Here is a 10,829-nt window from a genome sequence, read left to right on the forward strand (position 1 = left end):
CCCACACCCTTCCCCCTTCCCCCTTTTTCATTTTTGTATCTCGTCCTCTTGCTCTCCAATGCTTGACTGGAGATGGTTGTCATGGCAACTGCCTGTTCATCATTTATCATGAGCTGGAAATACAGTGGGATTTAATGCAGAGGGTCTGGCATAATGGGGTCATTGTTTAATCTGTCAACACAGCATTTTTGATTGCCACAACATCTTCAAGCCATGTGCTTATCTGTCCTGTCTGCCAAAGCAGATTACGTTTATTTTGGTTTGGGCTAGAATCTAATATTTTTCCAGAGAATGACAAATCACAGCATCCCATGATGCAGTTTAGATGTTACATTTGAATACACCTCCCACGTTGACAGTACTTATCACGCCGTCATAAATGATTCAGGGCTTTATTAATTTTTCACGTTCTGCATTTAAAGAAGTTATCTTTACTGAGAAACAACGCCTAATGCTTTATTCTCCTGCGAGACCTTTAGATTAGAGGTGACGCGTGAAGAACACAAGCATTCCCAACGGTCTGAACGTGACCTGGATATTACCACCAGCTTGTCAATGTCGTCCCTCTGTCCCTGCCCCCATATCCCTGATGAGAGTACTAGTAAAATCAGGTACAGTGGAGACTCAAGCAGGCCTGTCACGTCATGCTTTAGACTTTAAAGAGCTCAAATATAGTAATTTTCTCAGAATTTACATTATACATTGAGTCATTTGTCAATGATTTCGAAACGGTTCATTCGAAGCAGCTTTGAGTGTAATGTCTATAAACCCCTCCCTTCCATAAGCCTACTCTGCTCTGATTGGTCAGCTGGCTAAGTCTGTTGTGATTGGCACAGAGAGGAGTACTTGAGCAACTTAGCAAGCACTATCTGTGTTGCCAAGTGTGCGGTTGTTTTTGATGTCTGTGGGTTAAAGCAACCTTAATAACATCATATTTAGCCCCAGAATGCAAATTTACCAGGGGGACCCAGACAAAGAGTGTGCAATTTACACCCCAGAAAGTGATTTTTAATGGGTGACCTCCTTTTAAACGTGACTGGGCTAGTTTTGAGTAGCAACTGAGTGGGTTTTGTTGTGAAAACCTGGCAACCCTGATGCACCTTTACATAAAACAATACTATAGTGCTCCAATCCATTCTTAAAATAATGACATTTAGTTGAACACTTATGCAAACAAATCATGCCAACAGCTAAAATTTAGCTGCTAAACTGAAAACACTTAACAAAACAATAATGATGGATATGTTCGCCTAATGAGTGCTAACTTGACTAACTGATGAAACAACACAAGTTACTTTCTTTATTATTAAATAAAATAATTCTTAAAGAACAACAACAGTCTACATTAATCGACACATTCTTAAGAAATAGTGGGTTCACAGTGAATGATCAGAGCTATTTTTCTAAGATATATCGTGGTTTACCTGGAAATCTGAAGCTGCACTACAAACTGGCAACATCTCCTAGAGGTAGGATTGGTCAGTAATGTTGCTGGTTTTAGGCTGGTTTTAGCAAAGACTTCATACTGAAGTTACCAGAACATGTGTTTAACTCAAGTGACTCATTCTGTAATACATATATTTTCTAATGTAATTTGGGGGATTTAAGTGCCTTACACTGACTCAGTGTTTCTGTAACTGTAATTCAAATCCTGTACATATTTACATGATGGGCTGGGGTGAACTACAGGGGTTTGTTGTATCCTAGCAACAAATGCACACCCAAGTGAAGATCTGCCACAAGGGTTTTCAACAGAAGAGGACACTGGTGACGTTGGCAAAACACACACACACACACACACACACACACACACACACACACACACACACACACACACACACACACACACACACACACACACACACACACACACACACACACACACACACACACACACACACACACTGCACAACATGAGCACTCTGAATGAGGACACTAAGTTGCTGTAAGCAATAACTGTGAATTAGGACAAGGATGACATTTCTTTGAGAGACAGCAGTACTTAGACATAACAAGTCATGCACAAAAAAATCTCAAATAAAATATTTTAACAGCCATCTGTACACCGTTTTATAATTTAATTGCTGTGTTTATGTTTTGTTTTATGCCAATAAAAACTAAATCCAAAATGAAACAAAATCTATAGTGCAAAAAAGTGTGCATCATGCCTTTGTATTGTTATCCTACCAAGCTTACTCAATATTACAAGGGCAAGATATAAATAACACTCATTTCTATCATTACTCACCTGAACATGTCATTAAATATTCAGGGCAGCAGAGCTGAACCAGCATTTCTCATTTAAAGGAACAGTCCTCAAATTTCGACTCAAATTTCGGTCCGATCCTTATATAAACTGCACATAATCACACACCTTCAGAAGACTTGTATTATAGTGCACAGACTTTGGTGAGTAATTTTGTCAAAATTGTCTGTCTCCATTCATAATAACGGCACATGCAAAATGTCTCCTTTTGTGCTCCCCAGAAATACAAATCACTTTTATTCATTATCACAACATACATTACCAGTCAAAAGTTATTGAACAGAAAGATTTGTAATGTTTTTTTATATAAGTCTCTTCTGCTCACCAGGCCTGATCCAAAGTACAGCAAAAACAGTAAAAGTATGAAACATTTAAAATAACTATTTTCTATTTGAATATATTTTAAAAACTTTTGACTGGTAGTTTAAGTTTAACAGTATGTAGAGCTGCAATCTAAGAAAGACTATTTTCAGATCTAAGGCAAATGAGGAGGAACTCATAAAATCCCAGCAGGGATCATCAAGCTTTTTCAGTCCAGGGATCCCTTGGTGGATAGACAGATATGTAGTTACTAATATTAACATGGTCTACTTGTGTATATTACAAAATCTATGTGTTTTTACTGCTTACTACTTATATTTTAATAGCTTACAATGTTTCTTCTATGGTTTTTGAAGCCATACTCAATTATACGTAAGACCTTTGTTTATCTTCGGAAGACAAATATATTTTTGATGAAATCCGTGAGCTTTCTGACCCTGCATAGACAGTAACGCAATTGATACATTCAAGACTCAGAAAGGAAGTAAGGACATCCTTAAAATAGTCCATGTGACATCAGTGGTTCAACCGTAATGTTATGAAGCTACAATAATACTTTTAGTGTGCAAAGAAAACAAAAATAACAACTTTATTCAACAATTTATACTCTTCAGTGTCAGTCTTCGACGCGTGTTCACAACAGTGCCATGTCGAAGACTGAGTTTGAGTAATTAATGGCAGAATTTCCCTTTAACGATGTTATCATTCTCATCTGGCTTTCTATCTGGTTGCAGCTTTTAAAAACCCCTGTTCTCAAGGTTTCATCTGACCAGCAAAGTTTAGTCTGAACAGTGATTCTTTTCAACACTGAAGATTATTTTCACTCTCTATTTGTAAAGAGACTTTGTTAGCAGGTTTGGACCACCAATGCATAAAAGAATATAAAACCAGCTAAGCCAGAAAATCTTATTGCACTGAAATGTAATATATACAGATTGTCCTGAAAGGAGATTTTACACATGGAAGAAGGAGTATTTGTACAGAACACACAATAATTAAAACATTAAGCATTGCTAGACAATATTTCAGCTGCGCTTTTTTTTCAGTCACCTTAAATCCCTGTAATTACGTAAGCTATCGCTTTTCATTTTTGCTGCAAACAGTGGACGAATCAAGATCATTTCATCAAAAAAAAAACAAAAAAAAAAAACAGACTGGTTAAAGAAAACTGTCAATAATATCACAAAAACACTTGCGAAATTCTTCACATAAGACAGAACAATGAAAATTGAAGGTTATCAGTTGAGGTCAAAAGTTTACATACACCTGGCAGAATCTGCAAAATGTTAATTATTTGACCAAAATAAGAGTGATCATTTCCAACAATGACTTTATGATTTTGAGATCCATCTTTTCACACTGAGGACATCTGAGGCACTCATATGCAACCATTACAGAAGGTTCAAACGCTCACTAATGCTCCAGAAGGAAAAATGATGCATTAAGAGCTGGGGGGTGTAAACTTTTGAACAGAATGAAAATGTGTACATTTTTCTTATTTTGCCTAAATATCATATTTTTTATTTTATAATATTTTATTTTATTTATTTTCATATCGCATTTTTTCATTTAGTACTGCCCTTCAGAAGCTACAGAAGATACTTACATGTTTCCCAGAAGACAAAATAAGTTAAATGTACCCTGATCTTCAAATTTAAAAAGTTTTCACACCCTGGCTTAATGCATCATGTTTCCTTCTGAAGCATCAGTGAGCGTTTGAACCTTCTGTAATAGTTGCATATGAGTCCCTCAGTTGTCCTCAGTGTAAAAAGATGGATTTCAAAATTATACAGTCATTGTTGGAAAGGGTTTAAATACACAAAAATGCTGAAAAACCAAAGAATTTGTGGGACCCGATGGATTCATTAACAACTATCACTAAAAAAACAGCTGTGGATCATTCAGGTAACAATACATTATTAAGAATCAGGCATATGTAAACGGGGTCGTTTTTATAAATTCAACTATTAATTTCTTTTGTGAACTATATGTAAACATCTTTTATGTGAAATATCTTAATTCAGGTCAGTACTAAATAAAAAATAAAATATAACATGCATTATGTACAATCCCTCTTATTTTGGTAAAATAATTGTAAAATAATCAACTGTATTTACAAATAGCTACATAGCAAATGCCACAAAATATTGCATAATATTTTTATTTGTACATATGTAATAAAATTATACACAGCACTTAGGCTAAAAAAAGGAAATAACATGAAGAATATAAAATTACAGCTCCAGAATGATCAGTGCTAGAAACAATTACGCTGTTGACATCATGATTGCTGCCTCTTCTTTAGGGAATAATTTGTTGAAATAAGATGCTCTGATAAACGCACTAACTGCCAGTGACCTTAGCTTTTCCACTGAAGGCTGCACTGAATTTAGCTTTGTTCCACAATGATAAATACACAAGAAAAGAAGCATATGCAAGATAAAGAATCACTCAGCACTTTTTGACAGTAGTGTGAACAATCAACATCATGGTTTTTCACCACATTCAGGCCGTAGTGATTAAAAGATTTAAGCTCTATAATAGATATTTTAAAGTATTTATCAGCAGAAAATATGCTAAGATGTTCATTGCAATTACATAACATCCTTTTTAGAGAGGAGCCGCCCCAGTTTATCTAGATGTGCTTGAGAGATACAAAAGAGATATCTTCCATCAAAGCCCATCAATTATCTGCAAAGAAAAGGACGTGGAGTAATAAACTTAGAAGTTAGTTAACTGATTTAGCAAAAAAGATTACAGCTGGAGCCAGGAAATACACATATTGGGAGAGAGAGATTCCATTACTTCAAAAGCAGAATAAAAACTTCTATTGTAGGAAATTCAGTTTCAGTGTGGAATTCAATACAGACAACATTATATGGCCAAAACAAACTATTTAGAAACTATTTATTTAAAAACAAAGGTCTAAAATATTCAGTAGATCAAAGTAGGAAGCAAATGCTAAGGTTAAGTTAATAAAATATGGCAGGCTTGGGGCAGGATTTGAAGATGTATCTACATGAAGACCACAAGGTCACTCTCTGTGGCGTCTGTGGCTTATGCATTACCCATCCCCCAGTCCTCCGTCTCCCGTCTCTCTCTGCCCCCTCTTTGTTTGACACTGGTCTTTCTTGCAGTCTGCTGAGGCGAGACTGTTGTGCAACTATCATTCGTCAGACACCCACACCGTTGTTGAATGAAGTTGGCCTGAATGTCTTTAACTCTTTCACAGTCCCTGATGCCACCACTGTGAGGCAAAAAATCAAGACATTCGGCAACTAAAAAGTGGAAAGAAAATGAGAAATATGATCCAAGTTGTTCAGAGTCCACATTAACAAAGAAACACTTAACAGATGAACCCATAGTTTCGTATTGTAGTGTATAAATATACAAAAAGTAATAAAAAATAATAAAAAGTAACTTTTTTTAAGCTACACTAACCCAGCTCCCAAACAGTTACAGTTAAGCTCAAAAGTTTACATAACACCTTGCAGAATCTGCAAAATGTTAATTATTTTACCAAAATAAGAGGGATCTTACAAAATGCAAGTTGTTTGGTGATAGTTGTTTGTCCTGAACAGATAAAGTGCCCGCTGTTCTTCAGAAAAACCTTTCAGGTCCCACAAATTCTTTGGTTTTTCAGAATTTTTGTGTATTTGGACCCTTTCGAACAATAACTGTATGAGTTTGAGATCCATCTTTTCACACTGAGGACAACTGAGGGACTCAAATCCAACTATTATGGAAGGTTCAAACACTCACTGATGCTTCAGAAGGAAACACAATGCATTAAGAGCTTTTTTTGAATTTGAAGATGAGGATAAATGTAGCTTATTTTGTCTTTTGGGAAACATATAAGTATCTTCTGTAGCTTCTGAAGGGCAGTACTAAATGAATGATATTTAAGCAAAATAAAAAAAAACAATTAACACATCTTCATTCTGTTCAAAAGTTTTCACCCCTGGCTCTTGATGCATTGTGTTTCCTTCTGGATGAGTCCCTCAGTTGTCCTCAGTGTGAAAAGATGGATCTCAAAATCATACAGCCTTTGTTTTTCTGAAGAACAGCAAGCAGTTTAACTGTTCAGGACAAGGGACTCATGAACAACTATCACTAAAAAAACAACAACATAAAACAAACAGCTGTGGATCATTCAGGTAAGAACACAGTATTAAGAGTCAAGTGTATGTAAACTTTTGAACAGGGTCACATTTTTATAAATTCAACTATTATTTTCTCTTGCAGACTATATGTAAACCTCCTTTATGTGAAATATCTTATTCAGGTCAGTACTAAATAAAAAATACCATGCAATTTGTATGATCCCTCTTATTTTGGTAAAAAAAAAATACATTCTGCAGATTCTGCAAGGTGCATGTAAACTTTTGACCTCAACCGTATATATTTTGTGTTCAAAACCGCCTATCAGAAACCTTTGGAAAGGTTTTAAATAAACTGGGACTGGTAAAGGATACTTTGCTGAGTGGACCAAACTTATTTGAAAAACATTAGAGAGGCGATACAGTATAAATCAAAAAAAAAAAAAAAAAAAAAAACACCAGTTAGCCTTGTGTAAAAGAAGCTGTCTTTGCACTTGGCAACCATGCACCTTACACTGACTGAATAAAAATCAGCTGGCTTGAATAGTGCAAACAAAGACAGACAGCATGTCGTATTTTACATGGCAGCAAATTCAAAGAAGGTCACACAGTGAAGTAAGGTCATAGCCACAGCCAGAGCTTGATAAACAAATCCTGTTTGCAGGTTAAATATTTGTGTAATATGGGACGGGTCAGCTGCTGGACATAATCAAAGATTAGCATGTAAGCTACAAGTTTACAAGACTGAAGGTAACAGACATCAAGTTATGAGTCAATACATGATGTTATCGATCCAGGAAGAGCTATCAGGAATCCAGTGGTTATTCTGTTATACAAAAGCCTTCAAAAAAATGTAATAAATAATTCAAAGGATTCTCATTAATCTGAATGAATAACTGCCGCTGTTTTATTGTTCTCAGTGTCAAAGACAAAACAAAAATGACTTATCATAGTATATATCCTGCTGAAAAAACCAGCATATGCTGGTTAGGTATGTTTTGGTGCTTGGATGCCGTTTTTAGCTGGTTTATGCTGGTCCTTTGCTGGTTTATGCTGGTCCTTGACCAAACATACCTAACCAGCATATGCTGTTTTTTTTCAACAGGGTATGTCTTATCTTTAACTATGTTCTTTAATATATTTATCTATATCTCTATGAGAGATATAAGGCAAAGTGAATTAGCCAGAACTTTTTCTATTCAGTTTAGTTTAAACCTGAATGAATAAACTTCAGCTTGAGCTCACTATCTGATTCTGGCCTATCATTGTGTCTCTCCCATGGTTATTTTCATCATAATCATGTTCAACACCACCATCTGGTGGATGTCTTATATTGTTATAGGTACCAATCTCCAGAACCTCTCTTCACTGTTAGCATCATACTTCATGACAGTCTTTAATGCAGATTTGGAGTATGAACTCAAGTCGAGACACCCCAGGTAAATAGGGTAACAAATGAACTAATAGATGTCACCATACTTACACAGTTGATTGATTACATTAATAATTACAAACATTTTTTGTATTACGTTTTTTGAAATGCTATGTCGATAAATGCAAATGAGGTGTTATCTAATCAAATATCTGCTAATTTGCAAACATTTCTAAAACAAAAATCTCAACACTGGAAGAAGCCAGGTTAAAAATTCTTGTTTCATTTAATTGACATAGTTTTGTTGACATAAGGTTTTTTCAGAGGGGATTTTGGATATCTCTTTTTATCACTCCATAAAAAAAATCTATTTTTTAATAAAATGTTGTATAAGACCAGGTAAATTATATATGAACAAACCCCTCTGTAAAAACCTTTAGAATATAGATAGTAATAAAACTGTAAAGTTTGGTGTATCTAAGTGTTACTGAAGTGGACATTTTTGGCTCAGTGCAGGAGAAAAATCTCATTTTGAGAACATAGCTTTTGAAGATATGTAATGTAATAAAAATCGTCAGGCAGAAATAGATAAAGTGCTATTAAAGAGACACTTAAAGGTGTATTTTGGATGTTTTCTTTCCATTAGTCTGAAAAAATACTTTATGAAGAGCCAAAAATCTCTTTACTGTGTTTTTGCCTGCAGTGTCTCACCTTAAACTTAAAAAATTAAAAATAATAATAAGTTTAAACAAAGTCTCAGCTTTCTATGCTTAAATATAGTTGTATAACCAATAAAATGTTAGCACTCCTGCCGCCTCATTTTCTATATTGCTGCTAGTATTATGTTTTCCATATCACTCCATGCTCTCTTTCTACTCGCACAGTGTTGGAGAGTAAATAGTTACTACAAGTAACAGAATTTCGTAATTTAATTACAAAATAAATGTAACATTACACTCTTAAAATCAAAGGTGCTTCACAAGGCCATAGAAGAACCCTTTTATATAAATGGTTCCATAAAGAACCTTTAACATCTGACAAACCTTTCTGTTTCACAAAAGGTTCTTTGTGGCAAATAAGTTTCTTCAGATTATAAAAAGAAGCAAGAAATGGTTCTTTGTGGAACCAAAAATGGTTCTTCTATGGCTTCGCTTGAAGAACCTTTTGATGCACCTTTATTTTTAAGAGTGTAATCTATTACAGTTACTGAAAAAAAAATGTGTTTCAGTAGTTTAGGGCACAGAATAGGACACATGGTTATTCGATAACTGTATTATTTCACTGTTTAACTGTTATTTTTCACTGTTCGATGCCAGTGTTTCCTGTCATAGCTATGCAATTTTACCATTTTAAACCTTTATTTAACCTTAGAATGATCTCAAAAGAAAAAAAGAGGTCCTAAAGGCTGATTTTGTGGTGGCTGTGCTTTATTATAATCTTAATTGTGATGAAGGATGAAGTGATGAAGGATTTTGAAAGTCTGACTATAATCAGTGCTGAGTACTGCTATAAGGTTAACCCTGCCTGCTTAAAATGATTTAAAGTAATTAACAGTTGAACACATTCATTAGACATCAGACAAGTAATCAAAAAGTAATCAAATGTACATTTATTTTATAAAATAAATAAAATAGTTACAATAATTATTACATTTTAAATAGGGTAACATTTCCCTAAAGTATTCTTTCTATCACTTTATTCACATAAAAAGGTAATTTAATAAATACATATTTGATGTTCATATATTGGTGTACAAAGTGGAATAGTTTACATTCAGCTGGTTATTATTGTTAAAGGTTGATTTACTTACATTTATTTTGTGATAATAATAGGCTGGCTGTATATTTTGTCTAGCATAGTAATGCTTCAGAATGTGTTGCTTTGAGAAATAAAAATGATCTAAAATTCAGGAATAGCTATTAAATAAACTGGTGAACTAGTTGATTGGTGTAAATAAAATTAAGATAGTTTACGCTTTCTACTATTATTTTCATTGTTTCTATACATTTATTGGGTAAAAAAAGTTTATACATTACCATTATACGAAATCTAAGTTTTGTAAACATATTTCATTAACATAAAATTCAAAACTTATCAAACATTTTTGATAGTTTTGATATATTCATGGTAGGAAATTTACAACACAATCTTTTTTTAATATAATGATTTTTGGAATAAAAGGAAAAACAACAATTTTGACCCATATCATGTATGTTGGCTATTGCTACAAATATACCTGTGTGACTTAAGGTTTTTGAGGTCCAGGGTTACAAGTACCGTGCATTAATTTGAGAATTTCCAAAGAGAAACACAGAAACAGTGCAGAATCGTAAACATTTCGTTTTCATTTTATGCTTCTCTGTTGTATATTTCTTTTCTAAAACCTTGGCTCATTTCAAGTTTAAGTGAAAGAAATCCCATATTTTCAATGTGGTCTCAGGCTTTTGGATCCCACCGTATATATTGCTGTTCCAGGCAGCAGGGTTCATAATGCAGGTGGATAGCAGCTGCACTGCTGAGATATGTGTATGTGTGTGTGTGTGTGTTTATCCGGAAACCCTATGGGGAACTGGGATGCAGTTACAGTGCCCTGAAGCCATCTATTCTGTAAAGCAGCTATCGACCTCCAGCTGCGGGAGCAGAACTGGGCAATTTTGGTGAAAAGACCTCTGAAGATAGAGAGCAGTGCCCAGTGCACATAAAGACTACTCATCATCTCCTGCTAAACAAATCAACACACAGTACGGACTACCAACCCCATTAACACAGG

The sequence above is a fragment of the Garra rufa genome, chromosome 10 (assembly GCF_049309525.1).
Source record: "Garra rufa chromosome 10, GarRuf1.0, whole genome shotgun sequence".
Classification (NCBI taxonomy): domain Eukaryota; kingdom Metazoa; phylum Chordata; class Actinopteri; order Cypriniformes; family Cyprinidae; genus Garra; species Garra rufa.